We start from the raw sequence: 25,692 nt of genomic DNA on the forward strand, positions 1-25,692 counted from the left end.
TTTGCTTATGTTTAGCTAATGTTTGATAGAGATTTTGTTGAATGCCAGAAGCTACCATAAAAATAAACAAAACAAAACTGCCAAAAAGAAAGAAAGAAAAGAAAGAAAGAAAAACAAAAACACAGGGCTCACACAACATGCATAGGAGAAACCCTGAAGTGCCCAGTTCTGGTGAACAGGAGACATTGCACTGCAGAGAACTGCAGGGCACTCCAGGGACCTCTTCTTCATAAAGCCACTACTTTCAAGAGAGGAGAGATAGCTGACCTCCCTAAAAAATAGAAACAGACACAGAGAGTTAGACAAAATGAGGAGACAGGGGAGTATGTCCCAAGTGAAAGACCAGGGCAAAGTCACAGCAAGAGATTTAAACAAAAGAGAGATAAACAAAATACCTGATAAGGTATTAAAGAGAGATAAACAAAATTCTGATAAGGAATTTAAAGAAATGATCATAAAGATACTCAATGGGTTTGAGAAAAGAGTGGAGGACTTCAGTGAGTGAGACCCTTAACAAAGAGATAGAAAACAAAAAAAGAACAAATCAGAGATGAATAACTCAATAACTGAAATTAAAAATACACTAGAGGGAATAAATAGTAGACTAGAGGAGTCAGAATGAATCAGTGATCTGGAGGATAGGGTGACAAAAAGCAATCAAGCTGAACAAGAGAGGAAAAAAGAATAATAAAAAATGAGGCTAGATTAAGTGACACCATTGAGTATAATAGTCACATTAAAGGGGTCCAGAAAGAGGAGAGAAGGGGGGGTGGTAGTGCAGAAAATGTATTTGAAGAAATAATAGCTGAAAAATTTCTGAATCTGAGAAGGAAATCAGAAATCTAGATCCAGGAGACACAGAGAGTCCTCCAAGTAGGTCTACAACCAAGACACATGGTGATTAAAATGGCAAAAACTATGGATAAAGAAAGAGCAATCCAAGAGAGAGCGGGGCATAAAGAAAGCAGCAAGCAAAAAGAAAAAGAGTCACGTACAAGGGAACCACCCACAGAGATATTTGCTAATTTTTCAGCAGAAACTTTACTGGCTAGAAGGGAATTGCTGAAAGGAAAAACATATATATATACCCAAGAATACTCTATGCAGCAAGACTATCATTCAGAATAGAAGGAGAGATCAAGAGTTTGCCACACAAACAAAAGTTAAAGGAATTCATGACCACTAAACTATCCCTAAAAGAAAAGTTAAAGGGGACTCTGAGTGGAAAAGAAAGTCCACAAGTAGGAGTAAGAAAAATAGGAAACACAAAAGCAATAAAAATAAGTATATCTACAACAATCAGTCAAGGGATTCACAAAATAAAAGGATGTAAAGTATGACACCATTTACCTAAAACCTGAGGGGGAAAAGAGTAAGAATGGGCTCAAACTTAAGTGGCCATTAACTTAATATACACTGCTATATGCCTAAAATATTATATACAGATCTAATGGTAACCCTAAATCAAAAACCAGTGATAGATATGCAAAAAAGAAAAAGAAAGGAATCCAAATAACAAAACAAATGAACAAAGAAAAAAAGAGACAAATAAAAAAACAGACTCTTAACTCTTAACTTGGTAAACTGATGGTTACCAGAGGGTAGGTGGGTGGGGGGTTAGTGAAATAGGTGATGGGGATTAAAGAGGACACTTATGATGAGCACTGAATAATGTATAGAATTGTTGAATCACTATATTGTACACCTGAATCTAATATAACACTGTGTGTTAACTCTACTGGAATTAAAATTTAAAAATCAAACAACAATGAGCATTTGCTATCTCTCAGAATTACTATAGGTCAGAAATTTGGGAGTAGTTTGCTTGGGTGGTGTTGGTTCAAGATCTCTTATGAGGTTACAGTCAAGATTGTCAGCCAGGATGGAAATCATCTGAAGGCTCGCCAGGCTGAAGGATCCACTTTCAGGAAAGCTCACTCACAGAGCTGACAAATTGATACCAACTATTGGCACCAGGTTCAGCTCCTTTCTTCCTGGATCTCTCAAAAGGGCCACTTAAGTGTCCTTAAAACATGGTGGTTGAGGGGATCCTTGGGTGGCTCGGTAGTTTGGTGCCTGCCTTTGGCCCAGGGCATGATCCTGGAGTACCCAGATCAAGTCCCACGTCAGGCTCCTTGCCTGGAGCCTGCTTCCCCCTCTGCCTGTGTCTCTGTCTCTCTCTCTGTGTCTCTCATGAATAAATGAATAAAAACCCCCAAAAAACACTGTGGTTGATTTTCAGCAAAGAAAGCAATCCAAGAGAGAGCAGGGCAGAAGCTATTGCTTTTATAACCTAAAGTCAGAGTCCCACATAGCATCATTTCTACCATGTCATAATCCTTTGAAGCAAGTCACTAAATCTGGCCCATACTCAAGAGGAATTAGGATTTATCTTTTGAAGCAGGATATGTCAAAGAATTTGTGAACATATTTTAACACCACCACACAACACTATGCCAGGTTTTACTGACCCACCCAAATACCCACTAAACTGTCACACAATCTGAGCAACATAAAATACTAACTTATTTTATGAAAAAATATTGATTAAAAAATGCAGAGTCAGAAGTAGAGAGTACATACATATTGGGTGTGTGTGCCTGTATGTGTGTGTTAGAAAAAGAAAAACTGAGAGCTTTCTGGGTTACTCACATCAACACTATAACAAACTATTATCTTAAGATGTGCTTCATCTAGAAACTATCTCTTAGGATCCTGGCAGAAAGAGCAGGCATGAACGTGGTCTGATTTTGCCCCCCTTACTGTCTTCTCTTCAGAAGGTTTTGCCCCAAGATTAGGATTTCAAGCCCTAGGGCAGACTCTAAGTTAAAAGCAGGCCATTTGAGCAGAGCATCCCAGTTAGGTCCAGTCAATGCAAACAGTTCTTGCTTAGCAGAAATTGCCCAACAGAACAAGGCAACCGACAAACAGAATTATAATGTGAGAGGAACATATACAAATATGGACACCTGCATTCAGTACTCCTCACTTGGGCTCAGCAGAAAAAAAGGTGATCTTGTTTTCTGAACATTTGGCCCTACTAAGTGTTATATGGTCTGTGACTTCTTGTTTTTTTTTTTTTTTTAATTAATTAATTTATTTACTCATGAGAGACACACACACACAGAGGCAGAGACACAGGCAGAGGGAGAAGCAGGCCCCGTGCAGGGAGCCCGATGTGGGACTTGATCCTGGGACTCCAGGATCACACCCTGGGCCAAGGGTGGCGCTAAACCTCTGAGCCACCAGGGCTGCCCTGACTTCTTGGTTTTTAAGCATGTTTCCTCTGACTTTAAGCAGCAGATTCCTCTTAGCAAGAGAGCACTGTGTACTAAGATTGGAAATGGTAGGTTTTTGGAGCAGAGTGAAAATATTGTGTTGACAGCCCTTTGCCTGCTTTAGGCAGCAGAGTTGTTTACTTGGGCTGGAGCACAGCTTTGTTGAGGCAGAGAGTTGTGGTCCTATCATCAGGGCTGCCTAGCAACAGGTCTCTGCCATACCACAAAATTTCAAACTGGGCTGGGTCACAAGTACCCATTTTGGGGGATTTCCGCATGACAGTCTCGCCTTCACTTTGTCATAGTGCTCCTAAAATCTGAGTCACATTGTAAGATGCAAGAGTAATTATTCAACGTTCCTCCAAATTCTCTTCTTGGGAAAGTTAAAAAGAATATTTGTTCTTTGAGTACATTTCTTTAGATACTACAGAGAGTTGGTCACTGTAGTTTACTGAAAATACTTAACTTCAGTTTGAATCTTATTCTGACAAGTCAGTTTAATATTTAGCAGAGTAGCTGTGTACTGTGATCATACTATGAACAAAAATAATGCGTTTTAAAGACATATTTTGTCATTAGAAATGTTATTACCATGGAAATAAATAATATGTGGGCATATACATCCCACATCAGATTACAGGGATTGTGCATGGTTTAGAACGAGACTAATTTATAACTCATTCATTTATTAAACAAGAATTTCTGGAATGACTACTCTACTAGACTTTTAACTAGGAAAGTTAAAACATTTGCCACCTGCCTGTCTAGAGCTCACAATTATGGTAAGAGGGAAATAGTAGAGGGGAATTTAATGAGTGTTTGAGAATTATAATGTGTAGCAGGAGAAGTTCAAGTAAGGGTGAAAGATCTGGAGATTAGGATGTGCTTGAGGAGGGGGGTCCTCCATGCTGGAGAGTAAATGAGATCTATGCACGACGCCTCCCAGGTACTCCTGACAATAGAGCCAACAACAACGTACCTCTTGCCCCACCAATAGAAACTGGACATACGATGGTGTTTTTGCTGTGTAAAATTGTGAACCTGTGTATCTTCGGGTAAATTACTGTTGACATTGGCCCTGCTTTGCATTATTTATGATTTTAAAAAGCAAATTGATTTTATTACAAAAGAACTATTTTTCCTCAGAGGGTTTGTTGATTAATGTCTGTTGCAGTTAAAGTCTCAATATAGCCACTATGGACGTTGGTCACTTAATCCCTCTATCAAATGTTTTTATTAGCTACTGTGCATTATGTATTCAGAAACTCAACATTAAGTGGATTTATGCTTGGATCAGGTTGAAGGCTTGAGTTAGCAATCAGTGTTTTTTTCTCTATTTCAGTTTTTGGATACTCTTTGTGGATAAATTCAAGGTGAGCAGGTTAATATCAATTTATGCCAGTTTGAATCTTTCACCAGAATGTATACAAAGTAGACTATTGATCTTAAACTATTGCCTCTCTTGACTCTTTAAAAGCATAAAACTAAATCTTTCCATCTTTTTATAGTAACTTTGGCAAAATAATGTACGGGAGATGTTGGATATATACCTTTTTTTTTGACAATGATAATGGCATATTCATTCATTGCTACTAATTACAGAACTATGGTAAATATTAACTGGTTAAGTCAAATATCAGCCACATTTGCTAACTAGTGCTAACATTTTGGAGGAGGCTAATTTAGGTTTATCTGGAATGTTTGAAGTATTTAGTTCAAGAATCATTTCAGATCATAGGTACTCATTTCTTGTTAAGATTAAGTAGCTAATATCAAACTAGAATGGATTACATAGCAGGGCAGAAAGGAAAAAAATAGTTAAAATAGATATGATGTTAAAAATGACATAGTTGGATCATTGATAAGCACTTTAAAATAAATAATGATGAATAGGAATCTTGAGATTGATAAGGATAATGAAGGAGTTAGACCAGATAATAGTGAGATAGGTATAGAGATAGATGTGATTTAATATTTCAAATAGAGAAAAGTAAGCATAGATGTTTCTTACCTATTTGATCTAGCTCTTGTTCTTGTCTTTGTATAAGGTTCAAATTTCATAGTACAAAATGTGTTTTTGAGATCTGGGTTTTTCTCCAAAATGGATTTGTTTTTGAATGCCAAGAACATCAACAAATAAAGTTTAATTATTCATTGCTCCCGTCCCCCTGCCCCCCCCCCCCGCCTCACCCTTTAGCTTAGTCTTTAAAATATTTCTCAATTGTGAAACCAGTTATCATCCAGAAATGGCATATATTATATGCTTCCTTCACAATTTGAAATACTCAATACATTATTTTTCTTCTACAGATATTTCACCTTATTCTCTTCAATATATATATGTGCGAAGGGTTACTAAATTATTCCCATTAATTTTCCGGAAAGGGAAATAGTTGCAGGATCCTCTGAGACTTGGATTTCTTTGGAGTTGGCAGGCTTGAGTTCACATTATGTTTTACTTCATACTTCTGATTCTATACTTCTTAGTAATGTAACATTGGGGAAGTTACTCAATCTCTTAAAGCCTTTGTCACTAATCTGTAAAATGAGAACAGTGATGACACCTACTACATAAAACTGTTTTTTTAAGGATTAGATTCAAGTTGAGTGGTTAGTATAGTTCCAAACACTACAGAAAATGTTAGCTATAACCGCAATTATCGTTTCAAGTATTTGTCATGGGCTGAATTGTGTCTGCCCACCACCGGATTCATAGGTTGACATCCTAGCCCCCCGCATCTGAGAATGTGAGCATACTTTTAGATAGGGTCTTCAAAGAGGTAACGAAAATAAAAGGAGGCCATGTGGGTGGGCCCTAGTCCAACAAGACTGGAATCTTTACAAGAAGAGGAGACTGATTAGCTTCTAAACACACAGAGGAAACGTCACATGAAGACATAGGGAGGAGGTGGCCGTTTGCGAGACAGAGAAACCGCAGTAGAAATCAACCCCGCTAACACCTTGATCTTGGACTATTAGCCTCCAGGACTGTGAACATTTAACTTCTGTTGTTTAAATCACCTCACCTGTGGTACCTGCTACAGCTGCCCTAGTGAACTAATACTGCCAAAAAGAGCACATTCCTCAATAACAAGTGTAAGGCAAGGAAACTTTCTGAAAGCTACTATGTTCGGTCTGTTTCTATCATTTTCTTGCATGGAAAATCATCCACTGCGTGTTCTACTCTCTGGCCCCCTATGTTGCTGGCTGTGGGGTTTGGCTAGCCGGTGTGCTTAGGCCTCTGATGAAGACAAACATGAAGATCATGTGGCTGTTGTAACCCAGATGCCCCAGGGCATAATATCAACAGCTTAATGATTTGGCATTTGCTAAGTCAATACTGGTTAGAGCAATAGGTCTGGGGTAAGGGAGGCAGAGGTGAATCAGAGTGAGTTTCATAGTTAAACATCACTCCATGAGAATGGCTTGTATTTTTCTACAGGCAGAGCTAAAGATGTTTGCTCATTTAGTGTTATTATGGGAGCAAAATCATGAAACATTATAGATTTTGTTTTCCTTAAACCAGATGGAACCATGGTTTCATTGGAACCGGGAATAATAATGCCCACATGGACGGCTGATTGCTCTTGGCAGACGACTCCTCTGAACTCCAGGTGACTCTTTTTTTGTTTATAGCAATTTGGACTTCCTTTCCATTCCTTCTTCCAAGCCCATCCTTGCTGACGGCTTGTCACTCTACTTTTTCCCTCTGGCATACCAGTGTAGGCCAGATGCGGGCAACTGGGTGGAACTGACAGCAAGAGAATCCAGGTTACTTGAATTGTCTTGCCCTCTTTTGATGAAGCCAAGGCTCAACTCTTCTGGGGACAGGAAGCAACGACTTGCCCCTCGCCACCACCCTCAGGAATTTCTGTGGCCACACCGTACCCCTGAATGCTCCCTCGGTGACTGAAAGCAACTTGTGTTTTGCCGTCAGAGATGGGGAATAAAACCTAAGTCATTAACACGAATGCTAGGGGAGTCCAGGAGGTTGGCTCTCCGTAAGTGAGTGTGTGTTTGTAAATTGCAGGTGGTGGGGAGAGCCTCTGGTCTGGGTCTCGGCAGGCCTTTGCGGAGGGTAGGGCAAGTGCGGAGTCCACAGCAGAGTAAGTGCCTGCTTACACTCCTGCTTACACTCGGGGCCTGACTTTTCCCCCCTGGGCCTGTTGCTGCTACTCCTGGGAGCATCTAGCCAGGAGCAGCTGGCAAAGGAGAGTCGTGGTTTACAGAGTCCCCAGCATCACAAAGCAGATGGGCATTTGGAGCGAAGAGACAACAGCTGAGGAGACATCACAGTCACTCGGCTTAAACCTTGTGACCACCCTGAGAGGCAGAGCAGGTACGGTCATCTCTGCTTCCTCAGGTCAGTGACCTGTTGAGGTGTTGGGAGTAGAACCGGGCTGGGGCTCTGAGTCTGAGTGGTGTGGTGATGCTCTATCTGCCCTTGGGTCTTGCCTGGGAGCCCGGCAGCCCTGCCTGGCTGGATCCAAGCCTGGCCTGATCCCCGCTTGGTCAAGGGCGCTCTGGAGACGTGTCACACTTTCACCCACCAGGCCTGCAGCGTCAGCTTCAGTCAGTCCCTGACCACATTGTTTCTTGTATCTCACAACAATTTCATTTACTGAGAACTTTCATTGTTGTGGGCTATCGGGAGGGCTGCCTGGAATGTTCCCTGCACTGTGTTTTCCAGAGAATACATGATCAGGAAGCCCTTTATCTCTGCCAACAAGAGAGATCCAGAGATGGAGCCCAATGGATCACAATGACTTTTTGACCTGTGTTTCCTGTTACATGGTGCATCCAGAGAATGAGGTACAAGAGTATAAGTTGGAGATAGAAGTCCCAAGTCCAGATTTTTCCCAGCTGGGAAAGGTCAAAGTCCAGAAGCTGTGCCCTAGCAACTCTGTGCTCTAGCAACTCCAGTTTTGCCTGCCTTGCTCTGTAGAAATAGCATGTCTTGGTGGAAGCTGCAAAGTCAAACTGCACAAATTGAACTCGGGCCTGTTAGGTGATTATACACTGAGTTTACACTCTGCACCCAAACCTGCTACATCTTGGCCTGCCTGCCTGCTGCTTATACAAAAAGGCGTTCTGAGTACGGGGGTTTGGCCCAGGCAACACTGCCAGGAAAGAAAACCAAGGGTTTCGTGCTGCCTCCCAATCAGTGTGCCAGCGTGCTTGAGCAACTGTGAGAGAGGCCAAGTTCAGATGACAGGCGATCCGTGGGCCTGGAATTCCCCTAGAGGTTCCCATGGAGACTCCCCTGCGAGAGCTGCTCCCACAAGCCCTGGGCTTGAAAGGGGCAGGAGGCGCCTGTGTTAGTGAGGAAGGAGGGTCCAGAGTGTCTGGGTTGGAAGTGGGTGGGTGCCTGGTTGAGGATGGGTTTTGGTAAGAAAAGCAGCTCCTTAAAAAGTCTGCTGAGATGAACATTTCAGATTGGGGATCCTAAGAGGGTAAAGGACTCAGAAGGGTGACTTCCCAGTACCATTCCAGGTGCTCTGGTCACTCTCCCAAGACACCGTTGTCTGAGCCAGAGGTGGCGGAGAAGACGACGGTAGGTCTGCTCATAGGTCCTCCCTCAGGCCCCGAGGCAGCCTAGCTGTTAACAGCTCCCTGCTGCCTCCCAGCAAGGTCCAGCCACAGACTCACAGATCCCACAGACCCCACAGACGTGTCCCCTGCCCTCTCCAGGCCTGGAGTGGGAACGAAGGCTGAGGGGGTCCTCAGTGAGACTCACTGTTGTGCGAATCGGAATGCTTGGACAAGAGACCAGAATATTGTCGGTCTGCTTGCCCAGATACCCTTTGTGCCTACCTGTCCCTTCCTTCATTTATCTAAGTAGAGCTCTCAAGACTGGCTCTGTGTCAGGCTAGATACCAGGCCCTTGGGGTGCAGAGCTGAGCAGGCCAAAGTCACTGCTGAGCCCCCAGTGTGGAGAAGAAGCAGGCTTGAGCGATTACAGTGCAGTACAGTGCAGCACCCCTGGAGCCTGGTCGCCGTGCTGAAGGATATGCCGGAGAGGAAGGACACTCGACTCAATCATGTGAGATCAGGGAAGACCTCCCCGAAGAGGTGGCAGCTAAGCTGAGACCTTAGGCCTAGTTCAAACCCAGCCCCCACGCCCCCTCCCCTTGGTCTGTCTGGGATGCTTACCTCTAGTTTTTCAGTCCAGCTTGTCTTTCCACATATACCACTCAGCTTCCTCCCTTTGCTGGTCTTATCCTGAACCTCAGATTCCTGCCCCCCCCCCCCCCCACATCAAGCCTCTTTTCTCTCTAAATCTTTGTTGGTGTTTACTCTCTGTGCCAGGCACTGGGCTAGGAACCTTATGAAGGTTGCCTCATAGTCACTCTATGAGATAGTGGCATCTGCAAGGGTTCAAATCCCAGCTCAGCCTCCGTGTGGCTCCATTGCCATGACTACACAGTAAGCCTCATGACAGTACACACCCCAGAGTGTCAGTGTCAGGAATAAGTATATTCATATGTGTAAAGTGCTCAGGGTGACATCAGGGGCACCTGAGGAGCTCCATAAGTATTTGCTAATGTGGTGGTAGCTTCCATTTTACAGTTGAGGAAGTCAAGGTTCGGAGACTTTTGTCCCAGAGTTACACAGACGAAAATTGTCAGGGGGCAGGATTTGGAGGCAGGCTTCCTGACTGTATGTCCAGAGTGCCCTTTTCCATGACACATGGCCACATCTGCTCTACGGCTGACTGACACCAACTGTGGTTCAGAGTCCTATCTGCTCCCGGGTCCGAGGCCATGACCTCCTGCCCTGCTGGAGCAGCTGGGCTCCTTCTGGCCCAGCACAGCCTATACCCAGACACTGGCCCACACAAGAGTTGGGGCCCCAAGGCCACTCTTTGCCTGAGCCCATCCACTCGGACTGGCTGTGTTTGTGCAGAGGGAAAGAGGCAGCAGGAGGACAGCCAAGGATGCTGGAGGGCCAGAACAGAGGAAGGTGGAGGGAGGGCCATCGTGGAGGGACAGTGGGGCCAGAGGACAGGGAGGCAGGTGGAGCGAGGCTGGTGGGTAAAGAAGGGTTGCAAGTGAAGGAAAAATGTAGCCTCGTGGAGGCTTTATGCAATAGCTCGTAGACACTGACGATAAACACGGATGAAGATGCTAAGTTTAAGTGGAAATTTCTACAGTTGTTCTAACAGGTAGGTCTCAGAGCCACTCTCTTGGTCTATGTGAGCCCACTCTTCACTCCTGTGGGCCATCTGGTAGGAAGAGTGGTCTCAAGATGGTGAGATTGACCCGACTGGGAGATTGGGTGAGAAGGCGGGGTCTGTGATCTCCGAGTTCGTGCCCTTTCTGCGACCTTGGGGGAGATGACTTATCTTTCCGGAGCCTGTTTCCTCATTGGAAACTAAGGGAAATTTTGCAGTGTCCCTCTGAGAGATATTTTGAAGCGTAGTTACAGACCATTTTCCAAATACAAAGTGTCAGATGTACAGCAAGAGTGCTGGCGTTTTGGCAAATCTGCAACTCAAGTTTTCAACTATTTTCAACTATATTTTCACTATTATTTCCATCCAGGAGCATTTTCCTAAAGAGAGGCCAGGTTCATCCCAGTGGATCCAATACTGTATTCATCTGCTCCTGAAAAACAAATATCAGAGTTATTTATTTATTCAAGTTTTGTTTGAGACATTTCACCCTATTATCCTCTGGCTGGGCCACTGGACCTGCACTCAGAAATGGGAACCAGCTGACTAAATAAACACTTGCCTATGGAAAAAGAAGCAGGAAACACGTTTCCAAAACGAGTAATATTAACAAACTTCCAAGGGATATACAATCCATAATTAATGACAATTTGGAGGAAAAAAGACATAAAAACTTGGAATTGAAATATGACTCTGAGAACAGGTTGGTGAGAGTTTTTTTTTCTCTCAGTATCTGTCCACCCTTTTTTCTGGCCCCTTTCCCTTCTGACAGCCACATTTATTCAAATTCTTTCTGTAAATGTCTTTAGTCTGAGGATTTAGATCTTGGGGTTCAATATTTCTTGCCTGGACTCCCAGAGTGACCTGTTGATAGGAGCTTATTAAAAAAAAATCTCAGTATGTCATGTGACCCAATGTAACTGATTCTAGCTAAACTCACAGGAGGGTTGGTCTTCTGGCAAGGCTGCCTTTGGGGTCGGATTCAGTGACAATGGACCACATACTAGGGCAGACTCCAGTCTAAGAGCCTAGGCCAAGATTCAGCAGGCCTCGGGTGCCTCGAGAATGGGTTTGACCTCCTGGATCTGCTCCTTGAGAGAAGCACTCCATCTAAGTCCCCCGCACCAGCCCCTACAATGCCAAAATTCAGGAGCCATTCACCCGCATGCGCCAGGCTATCATATCACTCTCCAGTCTTTCTCTCAAGTGTGTTTGAGACAGAAATGGCTAGTGACCCCTGAAGAGTCATGGTCTCCTTGCAAGTGAACAGTTGCTGTTGAAAAGCAGCTGACCATAAAGCACTGCATTTCTGAGACTACCCCCACCTTCCCACTACCCACAGTCCTCCCTGGGTGATTCATTCTAGCCAGTGAAATACGAGCCTGAGTGATGTGACATTTTCCAGCTGAGGTGGTTAGGTAGCCAGTGTTTCCCCTCACTTTCTTCCCTCCTTGTAGCACTAAGGTAGCAGCCCGCATCCCTGAGTCACTGTATGGATGAGAAGCCCAGGAGAGCTGCCTGGCCAGGACCATCTGATTAGAGTTTTTATGAGCAGGAAACAAACTTTTGTGTTTGGCTGTTAGTATATTGAGATGTTTATTCCCCCACTAGCCTATACTGACCAAGATCATGCCCGTGCAGCATTGCCCAAATATGCCTTAGGATAAGTGGGATTTCCCCAACTCCTAACTTTCTCTGTGCAGAAGAGTCCAGTCCAGTCCTTCCTATGTCCCTGTGGCCTTGTTGTGAGTCTCTCTCTCTGTCTCTCTCTCTCTCTCTATGCTCCCAAATGGAGCCTCTCTGTGAGGAAACAGTAAAGCGCATGTAGAAGTTAAAAGCATGGTCTATGAGTCAGACTGCTCAGGTTTAACTCCAAACTCCACCACTCACTAACAGGTGAGACCTTGAGCAAATAGTTTAACGTCTCTGGCTTCAAATCCTCTCTCTACAACTTTGCAGAGTCATCATGAAGAACAAACGGAACATTTTGGGTAAAGTACCTGGCACACAATCAACACAGCAAATATTACCCCTACTGGTACTACTTACTGAGCCTGCCTCAGCGTCACAGACTGTGCAAACTGAGCAATCCCATTGCTACTCTGGCCTCTCCTGCTTTCTCTTCACACGGATAATTCACACTAAGGACTCATACTTTTCCTTCATGGGTATTTGTATTTTTTCTACCTCTGTCCCCCAGATGTCACCCCTCCTTCTAGTCTACCTGAGATGCTATAATAAATTTACAAACTTATAAGCATTTTGCAAAATAAGTAGGTGGATCCAAAGGAAGTGTCCCCATGTGTGTGTTGAATGAACATTTACCTGCTTCCATAGACGGTGGGTCCCAAGAACTATGGTCCTCATGCATAAGCACTGCCCTCCCTGCCCTCTCCCCACGGTTCAATGTTGCCAGAAGCTTTTAGGGCTTTTGTAATGCAGAAAGTGAAAAGGGGAGATGGATCAGAAGTACCCAGACTAGTACTGGAAAGAGTTTCCTCCAACATTTCAGAGGAAAGAGAAGCTAGAGCATGTCTGGGGTAAGAAGGAAATGGAAGAGGACTGTGAGCAGTGCTGCCCAGACATCTCTCTCACGATGGTCAAGAAACACAAATAAAGCCCTGAAATTAAATAGAGTTGCTCTTCGGGGGCTGGACTGTCTCTTGTGTGTCATGGTCTTACTCTGTGACTGGACCGTAGGGGCCTCAGGGTCATTAGAATAATGACACACTTTTGCATAGCTTGACATTGGTCTTTCAATCAGATCAAGGAGCTTATTTGAAAATTTAAGTCAACACTTGCAGCATTCGTTCAGCTGAGTAACAGGATCAAGGGGGTATATCTGGGGCAACAGGTATAGAAAAGCCATGAGAGAAGCTGGCAGGTTCTTGAGGTGAGGCGGCACCTGTGCTTTGTCCTTAGCTCTGTAAATGCTGAACAGACCAAAAGGAGGGCAGACTGCATGAAGGCAGACTTCCCCAAGCCCAGACTCTCAGGGCGCTCTCCTCCTATTACGATGCATCAAGCAGGGGGTCATCTGAACACGTCAGAGCCTTGACTGTTGGTCTCATTTTAGGTTCTGGTTGGAATTCAGACTCATTCACAGCCTCCACGCCTCTGAGCTCTGACTGAACCTTTCCTCATGGCCTCTGTCGGCATTCTCCCAGGTTGCAGAACCTGGCCTAGAAGAGCTTTAAAGATCATGTAGTACAACTCCCTCGTTTCGGACAGTATGAAACTTGAAATCCCATAGATTTCCTCCTCTAGCGCCTGCTTTGCTAAGCTCAGATGGTCACAGAATCTGAACTTGGCTGGTGGGTCAGAGGGCCAGCATTTCCCTGGAGGCGAAAGAGAAGCATCCTTCACAGCCACAGGGTGGGAAGACCTGGAACGTGAAGTTCCTAAAGAATGTGCACAGGGCCCCCTTCCTCCTGCAGCCCTGGGAGCGGAGGGCAGCAGGCACTCAGGCAGGTAGAGACGCCACGGGCTGCCTGCCCTGCTCACTGCGGCTTGGCGTCCGGTCCAGGTGGCTTCCTGGGGGCGCGGACCCTTACTCAGCAGTCCTTAGCACGAGGGCTCAAAGGTGAGCGGCATGGCACAAGAGCAACCTCAACCCTTTGGCTTAAGTCCCTGTCCTCTATTAAACGCAAATAGCCTTGAGCAAGAGGTGCCGTCCTGGGAGAATAGAGACCTGAGTTCTAGGACCTATTCCCCTGCCAGTCCTGAGAGACTGTGGGCAGCAGCTTTTCCAGAGGGCAGCTTAGGGGGAAATGGGTGTGGAGAGAAGCTGGGAGATTGTGTGCCCTGATGGGGAGCTCTGCTATCCGGCTAGCTTGGGCTGCCCAACACAGAGAGGTCCGCGCTTATACTTAGAGCCCACATGCGACACCCTGGACAACTGCATCCCGAGCCCTTGTTAGGAGGCAGCCCTGCTCCCAGAGACATAAACCATGGATCCAAAGCCTCTATCTCTTGAGAGGAAGCTGGAGAGAGGATTCTGGGATTGCTCCTCTGGCCTGCATGAGACTACGGGATAAGCTAGCCAGAAGGTAGAGGTACCCATTGCGTCCATGGAAATCCCTTGATTACCAAACTAATGCCCCCTGAAGATTTTATACCTTAAACACTGCTTGCCAGTTTTCTCCAGTGGAAGAGGAGATGGCTACAGTTATTTTTGTGGGTTTTTTGTTGCTGTTAATGTTTTTTTACTTCTGAGGGCCCACTCATTTTGGAGTTTTGAGTTTGAGTTTTAGCCATTTCAGGCAGAGGAGTCATTTTAGCTTGCTTGAGGGAGAGCTGAATTGTGTTAGCCAGAGAATTGTGTTGTAGCTAATACAGTGACTGGTGTATGTTGGCTTTGGGTTAGCTAAGGGGTTGAAGGAAATAGACAATTGCAATGTTTCCTGGCTATCTGCCAACTTTTAAACCCATCTTTGCTTTATTTTGGAAATTCCAGCTTTATGAGTCCTCCTTTCATCAGGAAGAATGCAGAAAATCAGTTCCCAAACTCCTTTGCAATTAGAGCACAGGCATCGGAATCAGAATTACATTGGACTTACAAGTGAGAACTTTAAAGGAAAAGGCTCTGGGTGAAACCCATCTTGCTGTCAAGGAGGCCAGCAGAGGTTTCTTTCAGAAGAAGTGGGACAGAAATTACATCAGTGCAGTGGCGTGCTGGTAGCCTTTTTCCTTGGTGGGGCAGCCACCAAGCAGCAACGTCTTAACCAGGGCAGTTCTGTAGTGTGGATTCAAATGTTGTTCTATGAGATTGGTTCTTCAGGCTAATTCTGTGAGCTAGCCAATTTCATTTTCATAAATTCCTTTCTGCTTATCAGATCAGCCTCTGTGGTTTGCAGTGGAGGGTCCTGAAGGATTCAGCAACCAATTGCTAACTCCACCATCCCTTCTTATGGACACTCTGAGCCCCGACATTGCTAGCCATAGCAGCAGCAAGAGTCTCTTGTCTCAAACCTCCACCCTCCACACATGTTATTTCTGCCTGTAAGATCCAGGCTTCCCACACCTTCCTCTTGGACCTATCCCCTCACATTGCCAAGCCAACAGCCACTTTGCAGCAAATGGATTGGTGAAGAGGTGGTTTGTAAACCCCATGTGACCACATGAGTCACCCTCAGCCTGGTTTCAAAGAGTCAGTCCATCATGAGAGAAGACAAGTCCTTGCTCCTGGAGAGAGAGGCCAAGTGCTCCTCTAGGATGGCTCCCCACAAGGAAGCCACCTTGGGGGTTTCCATTTAGGTTCCAAATGCCTGGCCATCATTCCATTCACAGAGCCTTTGACATCTTCTTGCTTAGATTATTCACCACTAGTCCATGATAGAATCCAAAGAAACGCCCAGTTAGCTAATTTCTGCTTGTTTCCAACCTGAAGTATTTATAGAATGTAAACTCCACAAGGATAGGAATATGTTCAGTGACAGAATAATCCTAGTGGCTAAAACCATTCTTGGCACATAGTGGGGTTCTCTATAAATCACCGTTGAACAAATTGTGAATAAGTGGTTACATTTGTTTATTCTGCAAACTTTCTACCAGATAATGGCCTAAAATATACTCTGGTAGGATTAACAATACAACTTTGGAAATTTGGTATGTCTTCAGAGTTTCACACACACAAAATATTTATATCTGCCTATTCTAGAAACCTATAGCTATGATAGGGGATACCCAGTGTGAAACCATAGTGGAGAAGACTGGTTTACCGCCATGATATTTTTGATACCACCCACTAATTAAAATTTTTTGGCACTTGAAATATTTTTATTTGAGGCAGCCTGCTAACCCCCTAAATCTCTACTATCTGAAAAGCATCTCATCTTTAAAGACAATGAAGGGGCAACTGTGCATATTGACAACTTTGGTTTTCAGCCTCATCTTTAATGCCTAAATAAACTAAACATAAGCCTCCCAGTGATGCCACCTTCCTGTACGTGGTCTCTAGGAGATTGTATAGAGTCTCACATTAGAGACATTTTTAGCTGTGGCTGACATCATGCTAAACTATTTGCATGCAACACCACATTTCTCTTTCAAGGTCTTTGAAAGATGTAAGTCACATAATAATCTTCAGTTGACAAAAGAAGAAAGTGATACATTAAATTATTTGCTAGTGGATGGTGGTACCAAGATTCCAATGTAGTCCAGCTGACACTAGAGCCTATAGCCCTAATCATTGAGTATTCTGTATCTGATCCCCTAGAGGGTTTCTGGGGCTCCTCAGTGTCTGTATTTGGAAACAAATAGTCAAAGATGATTTTCACCCATAAATATCCAGTTCCCCCTCTAAGTCACAGCACCTACTTAAGGCTCAATGGGAGGCATTATGAGAACTTAGACAACCCAGTGAGAGTCACTGTTTCTAGGATATTATTCTCTAGTCTTACACTCTGATATGCCCCATCTGCACAAATGCAATTTTTAAAACCAAGTATCTCTAGAAAATGTTCTGTGCACTCATTCAGCAGAATGCAAAGACTCACCCTTCTATCTTATCTTTTTGGTCAAATATTCTGTTCTCTTGTGTCACTCCAAGTGGATCCAATTTTGCAATTTCTCTGACGGAAAAGTTCTGGATTGCCAAGTGACTTCAGTGGTAAAGTCTTGACAGCAAAACCTTTTGTTTCAATTTGCCATAAGGAAAAACTTGGTCACATTACATCAGCTGTTTCAGACTTATCTTCTGTTTGCTGCAGAAAGTTTGCTTGAATAGTTTAAACACTGGTGAAAAGTGGAGGGGGGTGAGCAGTGAGATGGAACACCGCCTAGTTTCCAATCCTTCACCTCTTATCCATCAAAGGAAGAAAGAAATTCAGAGACTATTTTAAAGATAACAGACTCTCAGTCATAGAGCTCTGTTATAGTGAGCTGTGAATAAACGATTTTTCAGATGCTTCAAACATACTACTGTTTGTGGAGAAAGATTTTCTTCCTTAAAATTTGTTTTTATCATGATAGTAATGCTTGTGTGAAAAGGCAGTTAAAGAAAGTCATCAGGAAAAAGAAAAAGAAAAAAGACATCTAGTAAAATCTAAATTACCCTCTCCATTTCATGAATCCATTCTCTAGAAATAACAGTATTAAAAATGTTCTATTTAATTTTCTATTAACATATAAGCACATATATTTTATATATTATATAAATATATATATTATATAAATATATAATATATTATTTTATAGTATTTGTATATATGACAAGCTTTATGTCATTGTTCTAAGGCCCAAATGTAAGATAGAATTTTTTTAGATTAAGTTAGCTGATAGAAGTCCCTATCTAAAAGTCTCTTACCTACACCTCCTTTTTTTTTTTTTTTTACAAGTATGATATTTATGGACATTTCCCTTCTTTGGACAGTGCACTGAGAATCCAGAGATGAAGTGAATGTTGGCCTAAGCTATTTCTGTAACTAGAACTTGTGGAGAGATCTAATTGTGTTCTATCCTGCTACCTAAAGTCAAACCTGAAAATCCAAACCTGAGTTTATAGCCAACACTGGTGTAAATAAAATGAAACCAAAAAATTTTCAACCCAGAAAACAAACAAAAAGCCCATTAACACAATTTCCATTTCTGGGGTGCTTGGTGGCTCAGTCAGTTAAGCAACCTACTCTTGGTTTCAGCTCAGGACATGATTTCAGGGTCGTGAAATCCGGCTCTGTGCTTAGCTCAGAGTTTGCTTGCGACCTTCTATCCCTCTCTGTCTGCCCTTTCCTCTGTTCTCTCTCTCTCTTTCCCTCCCTCTAAAAAAATAAATAAATCTTAAAAAACACACACACAACAATTTACACTTCTTTGCCATAACAGAAAGTCATTGTCAAATAAAGGATATTAATGCTTAAGTTTGGTAGACAAGCAAAGTAACCAAGAAGAAGAAACCAAGCCCAGCTGAGCCATTTGTAGAGGGGTGAACCATTCACTTCCCACCCGCACAGGGAGGTTGCTAAGTGGAATCTATCATTCAATGCCCAGCAATGGAACGGAGCCAAATGTTCCCAGGGAGGGGGCTTTCTCACTATCTTGGGCTCACCTAGGAAACCAGATCTTAATAAAGTTCCTGATTACTTTGCCATGTCCACAATTTAGCCTTTTTCCTGGAATGGGAGAACAGCTGAGAATGTCGGGCAAGTCCTCCTTGCTCATATGATTCCCCTCTTTTGGTTTCTTGTCCACTCTTTTTGAAACCTGTTTCAAAGACAGTTCCAGTCCTTATTTATAAGGGTGAGACCAGCAATTTAGTTTCAGTTTGATTTATCCCAGTACCTAACCCAGGATGGAGTTCAAATAAGAATTTTATAAACACTTTCTCATGCTAACATATGTGTCTTGCAATCGAGATATCTGGACATGATATTAAACAAACATTACCCACCACAAAAACTAGTTGGATCCATTTGTGGTTCCCTTGGCCCTGGGTAGTTCCTTCTTTAAAGGTTCTGGCCTGATACCTGTGGGAAGTAGCTTTTGACCTCAATAGGCTGCTGGCACGGTGAGTTAAAGCATCCCTGAATCATTTTCTGTTTTTCTCAGACCTGTAATATGACGCTGGAAGGCCCAGCCCCTCCCTAGTGGGTAGTTCAACATTCTTCCTCTGGCACTAAACTTACTTTATGACAGTTTCTGTTGAAATTCTTTTGGTTGGCGTGGGGAGGAAGCAGATTCTCCACAAAACAATGCAGGATCAGGATGTTGATTTTCCTCATTCGCTTAGAGGTCCTGGATGTATTTGGGAGTGGGCTTTCTGAATGCCATCCTACAGGACCTTACTGCCCATGACCTCTTGGAAAAGTTTTCCACCCTCCATAATACTTCCAGCTACCCTGAACATAAGACAGAGAGGATGCAGTGGTTGATTCTCTAGCATTCTCTCACCAAAGGTTCTATACATTGTTCTTATGTTACCCACAATCCTATCATTGCCAATAGTAGCAATAGCTAATGTTTACCAATCACTCGCTACATATACAAGGAATTTTAAGCCTTTTCCATGCATAGTCTCATTTAGTTCCCGTAACCCAGTGAGGTGACTGGTGTGTATCACTGTTACTCTGTTTTGTAGACAGGGAAACAAAGGAGCATTTGGGCAAACAAACTTGCTCAAGGCCATTCAGCTTATAATGGGCAGCACCACCACTAATCCTGGTCTGTCTGGCTTCAAAATCCATGCTTTTAGTCATGACCCTAAACTATCTGTCAAGTCAGAGTTGATGCTAAGGAAAAGGAGTCCCAGTTTTATAATTGGCACTAGGCATGGTGCTAGGTCAGAATCAAGTGCACAGTTCTTACTCCATTCTAACGCCCCTTTCTTATGCTCATCATCTCCCAGGCAGGATGTTGATAAGCACAGGACTCCAGATGGACAAGGTGAAAGAGTAAAGGAGTAGTTTAAAGATGCAGAGCAGGAGGCAGGGAGAGAGGACAGGCAAGGGTGGGAAGGATCCTCCTGTGGGCATAAAGAGAGAGAAAGTCCTCTGAACTCTCTAGAAGGAGTCAGACAGGGCCTACCCACTGAGGGAATGAAGATTTTAGTGTTTCCAATAGGATCAGTGTTTTGACTGTGGGTTCAAGGAAGTCCAGCCACCAGCCCCAGACACCTAAGGCGATGGGAGGAGCAGAAATGGCCTGGTGGCCTCCACGGAGGGGGTAGCCAGTCCTCCTAATGTATCTCAGCCTTTGCAGTCTTAAAGAGGTGTGCTTTTTGAAAGTCGACCAGACTCCCCAGCCCTGTGTCCAACCTTAACCATCCAAAAGAAACTCACAGAAGCCTCTCCCACCCACACTACCTCAATCACGTGTCAAAAGAGTGCACCAGTAAATAGCCTCAGCTTGCTGCCCATAGGTGGTAAGGGCAGGGTGCCTGCCCCAGCAAGGTCTCAGGTTACCAAGACTTTCCCTCTGCACCCCCATTCAGCGGGACATTTTTCATGCCTTACAAGTTTTGGTATAAATAATTAAAACTAGGTTAGCCTTGTCAGAACTAAACACATGCAGCTGCAATATGATACAGCTTTTCGAGGGCGGGGGTAGGGAGGGGCTGTGTGTTTGTTTCTTGCTGATACATAACCCTTGCCCAGTGTATAAGTCCACATTCCAGGGGTCATGTTCCCGTATCTGTTGGCAGAAATTAAAAGCACATAACTATCAGCTTCACCCCCTTCGACCAAACAGCTACCTGGACCTTGGGGCAAGCTGGCACCGCCAACGTGCAGCTGTGGGCAGTAAACTGTGTGTCTAGGTTAATATTGGCTTATGTTTATATCTTCCCTGATAGGTGGATGGAATTTGCCTAATGATTGTGTTTCCCTGAAAAGTTAATCAATGTCTAAACAAGCCAGTCACAGACCATCACAGAGGTGTGGTGAGATTGGACTCTGAGCACTTGTTCCCAAGGGACCATGTCCCTGGGGTCAGAGCAACAGGAAAGCTGCAGTGAGCCATGCATGTGACCTGACAAGGCCCTGGGCCTCCATTGCTGCTGGGCTCTTGTACGCATTATGCAAAGCTCTAGAATCTCAACACAAGAGATGCACCTCCTGGGCATCACGTGACCGGTCTGACCAAGGTGCCTGGCTGTAGCTTTCTTTAGGCCTCTTCATCACCGTGACCAGGGGACCTTTTTGCCAGCTTCATCAGGGCCGTTCATCTCAGAGTTGTCAGCCAGAGGGGCACTTGCATCCATGCAAACATGTACTGAGCATACATCATGTGCCACATTTGGATGATACTGAAAGGAAAAAAGTGACTGAAATCCCAGCCCTAGAGCAGCTGACAGTTGAGAGAAAGGAAACAAAAAAGGCAATTACAATTTGGTATATGACACGCTTCATGAGGGAGTCTGCCTCCCTGAACACAGCCTGGGGGATCAGGGATGCTTCCTCAAGGAGAAGAATAAAATAGCAGAACCCAGACGGCAGATGAGGGTTTGCCAGGTTGGTGGGTCCTCAAACACATCCACATCCTAATCACTAAAACCTGTGAATATTACCTCATCTGGCAAAGGGCACTTTGCAGATGTGATTAAGTTAGGTATCTTGAGATGAGAGATTATCCTGGGTTATCTAGGTGGCCCCAAATGATTTTTTTTTTAAGATTTTATTTATTTATTCATGAGAGACACACAGAGAGAGAGAAAGAGAGGCAGAGACACAGGCAGAGGGAGAAGCAGGCTCCATGCAGGGAGCCCGATGTGGGACCTGATCACGGGATTCCAGGATCACGCCCTGAGTTGAAGGCAGGCACCAAACCTCAGAGCCACCCAGGTGTTCCAGTGGTCCCAAGTGTAATCACAAGTGTCTTTATAAGAGGGAGACAAAAGGAGATCTGACCTTAGCCAAGGAGAAAGCAAGCTGACCACAGAGCAGACTGGAGTGATGTGCTTTGAAGATGATAGGAGCTGAAAAAAACAAAACAAAACAAAACAAAACAAAACAAAACAAAACAAACAATGAAATGGATTCTCTCTTCAGAGCCTCCAGAAGGAACCAGCCCAACCAATACCTTGACTTTAGCCCAGTGACACAGATTTTAGACGTCTGGCCTACTAAAGATTAAGAGAATAAACTTGTTTTGAGCCACTATGTTTGTGGAAATTTGTTACAGCTGCGATGGGAAACTAATACAGCAGGGGTGGGGTTTAGAGAAGCAAATGGCCCAAGCAGAGGACACAGTATGGCAAAGGATGGGTATGACAAATCTTAGGACTGTAGCTGGAGGACTGTGTTGGTGTCAGGGAGTGGAGAGAATGGTGTGGTGAGAGTTCAGATTGCAGAGGTGCTTAAGGTCAAGACTCTGACCCTATAAGTCACATCACTGAACTAGGGTTTCTTCTGAGGGTGCTGGGAGTCATTAAGAGCATTTTGAACAGGAATGAGATCAAATGGTGACAAAGGAAGATAACTCTGGGTAGCAAGGTAGAGTCCCAATTGAGGAGGGTGGTGTGGCCTAAGACCAGAAGGGAGGCTGCAGGCTACATTCAGTCCTGGGTCTGTGGCTCTAGTAGCTCCCATTGGATTTCCAAGCTCTCCTCCAAAGTTCCAAGGGACCAGATCAACTTAATTTCATTCAATTAAATACTGAATCATTCCTGTCTTGTACAGAAGTGTCCAGGTTTGTCCTTTATAGTAATTGCCTACAAATAACACTGTGTTAGGCTTGAGTTTTTGAGATATAAAATTAGGCTATGCAGGTGGATTGTTCCAAATAGATCTTATGTAACTATAATGAGGAACCTACATAACTTGTGATAGCAGCTGGGCCTGGAACTGGTGGGCTAAGATTTGAGGCCCGTGTTTTTATGTCTTTAGCAGATTATATCGGCTACTGTTGATTGATGCTGTCTGGTCTCTGGACCCTCCTAAGGTGCCATTTTGGTGTCTGCACCAAAATCCAGATTTTCTTACACTCTCCTAGATGCCTCTAGACAGAACTTGATACAAACCTAAATCCCTGCAGGAGCCAGTCAAAAGATAAACAGAGAATGGTGAACCCTGTTCTGCCTAAAAGCATTTGAATTCAGATGATTAAAAAAATACATCCCATGCAGCCCAAGGCCAACTTTGCAACCTTAATGAAACTAAGCCCCTTTCAAAATCAGCCTTCTCTCACAGCTTTATCAAGGCCCCTTTTAATTAATTAATTAATTAATTAATTTTTATTTTTTTTTAAAGATTTTATTTAGTTATTCATGAGAGACACACACACAGAGAGGCAGAGACACAGGCAGAGGGAGAAGCAGGTTCCATGCAGGGAGCCCGATGTGGGACTCGATCCCGGGACCCCAGGATCACGCCCTGGGCCCAAGACGGCACTAAACCGCTGAGCCACCTGGGCTGCCCTCAGGGTCCCTTTAATAAAGGGAAACCCACTGCTGTGGCTTTTCAAAAATTTGATTTTTAGTATGGGAGGAGCTAGAGAGAGACAATCTGAGTGAAGCAGGTGCCAGAATCTTCTTGATGTATAGGCTTGAGCAATTGAGAATACCAGCCCACCTCCTCCTGGCTACCCCAGCTGCAGCAGCCAAGGTTAAGATAAAGTTTAAAGGACATTGTTAATAATAAATCCAATCACTTAGGAGAAGTCATTGGTTCAGAATATGAACTCAAGACTGGGGTGTATGACCAAGGAGAAGAGCATTTGAGAGAACCGGCTCTTCTTCCTGGGCAACGGGCAAGGCAAGCTCTCATTTCATTGAAGGATTCAGGGTAGTGAATGAGGGAAATGGACAACTGAGTAAATTAGCAAAGAATAAGAGGCCTAGAGCTGTAATTTTCTGACTTTGTTTATAGTTTTGAGATCTTCAGTCTGCATAACTATAAAATGGTACTCATTAACTTTGCCCCAAACTCGGTGCACCAAAAAGTTTACTGAAATGAGAAGTGAAATAATATCAGTAAAACCTGGCAGGGTTGGCTTATTTATTATTTGCCATGAAAGAGGCATTCCTCCAAGATCTTCACATATGAATTTATTTAAAACTCACACCAAATCTAGGAGATACTTTGGGATGATACCAATTTTAAAGGTGAGTAAGCTGAGGCATAGCGAAGACAAGTACTTTGCACAAAGTCACAGTAGCCAGAGCAGGGATTCAAACCCAAGAAGTTGAGCTACATAGTCCGGGATCTTAACTACTATTGTGTTTTACAACCTTGCTAGAAAAGAAAATCCAAATGACTGCCCAGTAACTGCCTCCAAAAAGTAGTAAAAGTAATCGAGATAGAGTTCTGTATTCCAAAAAAGGTGTAACAGTTTATATTAGACCGAGCCTAAACAGATGTCTCTCTGATGACAGTGACAAACTCTGGACAAAGCATAAAAAACAAGGAGCCACTAGAGCATGTGTGAAGCCACTAGAGAATGACCATAATTAAGCAGAAACCAGAGGGGAGTTGACACATGCAAGAAAAAAATGAGTATAGGTGAGCTTCCTTTTTAACATTTTTTAAAATGGATTTTTAGCTAGCGGTAACCCTGATAAGTCAGGTGTGCAAGGTAACTATAATTTGGAAATTAACTGGAAACCATACTGGCTTGAAGAATCAGATAACTGAATTTGGGGCTGCCAAAGCATCTATAAAGTAAGGGGGAAACCCTGGAAAGGAAAGAGCCAAAGAGAGGGAACCCCAAATTCTGTATATAAACTCTGCTCAAATCTGGCTGACCTCTTAACTACACACATATATAGGGCAAACTCCAAGCAGTTAAGCTAAGGCTAAAAGATCCAAACAAAGAATGCAGCTGCTGTCCAATGGAGGGGAGATAGAGTTTGAAGTTTGAGTTCAAACAAGTTAGGAACCTATTAAAACAACAATGACAATAAAAGAATGTAAAGAAAATAAGTTCACAATCAGTGAAAATATTTGAAATTCTAGCAAATAAGTAAAAAGTATTAAAAAATAACTTGAAATTCTGGAACTGAAAAAATACAATTTTTTTTTTAGATTTTTAATTTATTTATTTATGAGACACAGAGAGAGAGAGAGGTAGAGACACAAGCAGAGGGAGAATCAGGCTCCTCGCAGGGAGCCCGATGTGGGACTGGATCCCAGGACCCTGGGATCATGCCCTGAGCCAAATGCAGATGTTCAATCGCTGAGCCACCTACGCGTCCCAAAAAAACACAATTTTAAACTACACTGAATAGGCTCAAGAGAAGATTGGAGATGACAGAAGAAAGTGTCAGTGAATTAAATGATATACCAACAGGAATTAAGCAATCTGAAGAACAGAGTGAACTGGGGTTAAAAAAATAAGCAGGTGATCAGAGAACTGTGGGACAGTATCAAAAGATCTATTTTATGTTACTGGAGTTCTAGAAGGAGAGGAGAAAATGAGACATGAAGAAAATGTTTGAAGAAATAATTTCCAAAATTAATTCAAATTTGATGAAAGACATAATATTATAGATGCAAAAATATAAGCAAACCCCAAGTGATGGGGTTAAATAAAAGGAAAACCACATGTAGGTATGTACTCTATCTTAGCTAAAAACCAAACATAAAGAGAAAATCAGCTAGAGAAAAATGGCACGGTACAGGTAGAGACTAACAATATAAATGATAGCTGATTCATTCATGAAGGACAGAAACAGTGGAGATCAGAAGTCAGTAGGTCCTCTCTATAGGGCTGGAAGAAAAAAACCCTGTCAACCCAGAATTCCATATTCAGAAAAATACACTTGAAGAAATGAAGGTGAAATAAAGGCATTTCCATATAAATGAGAACTAA

At 43.5% G+C, this 25,692-nt stretch overlaps 2 long non-coding RNA genes across 9 annotated transcripts in view; one reads left to right on the forward strand and one right to left on the reverse strand.

Annotated features, from left to right (window-relative positions):
• The window catches only part of LOC144283093 (uncharacterized), a 65,592-nt gene that overhangs the window by 34,397 nt on the left and 5,503 nt on the right, over window positions 1-25,692 (forward strand). For 3 of the 8 annotated variants that reach the window (XR_013351421.1, XR_013351420.1, XR_013351414.1), the window contains 5 exons: window positions 6,805-6,892; window positions 7,000-7,617; window positions 7,969-8,090; window positions 10,823-11,155; window positions 12,412-12,709. This is a non-coding gene — a long non-coding RNA (uncharacterized LOC144283093). Of the gene's footprint in view, window positions 1-6,804; window positions 6,893-6,999; window positions 7,618-7,968; window positions 8,091-10,822; window positions 11,156-12,411; window positions 12,710-25,692 lie in introns of those variants that run through there. The other 5 variants (XR_013351415.1, XR_013351417.1, XR_013351416.1 and 2 more) reach the window with 5 other exon arrangements.
• LOC144283095 (uncharacterized) lies at window positions 5,847-17,573 on the reverse strand. The gene is made up of 2 exons (XR_013351427.1): window positions 16,950-17,573; window positions 5,847-10,885 (listed from the first exon to the last, which is right to left on the reverse strand). It is a non-coding gene; the product is annotated as an uncharacterized LOC144283095 (long non-coding RNA).

The sequence above is a fragment of the Canis aureus genome, chromosome 14 (genome assembly GCF_053574225.1).
Source record: "Canis aureus isolate CA01 chromosome 14, VMU_Caureus_v.1.0, whole genome shotgun sequence".
NCBI classification, from domain to species: domain Eukaryota; kingdom Metazoa; phylum Chordata; class Mammalia; order Carnivora; family Canidae; genus Canis; species Canis aureus.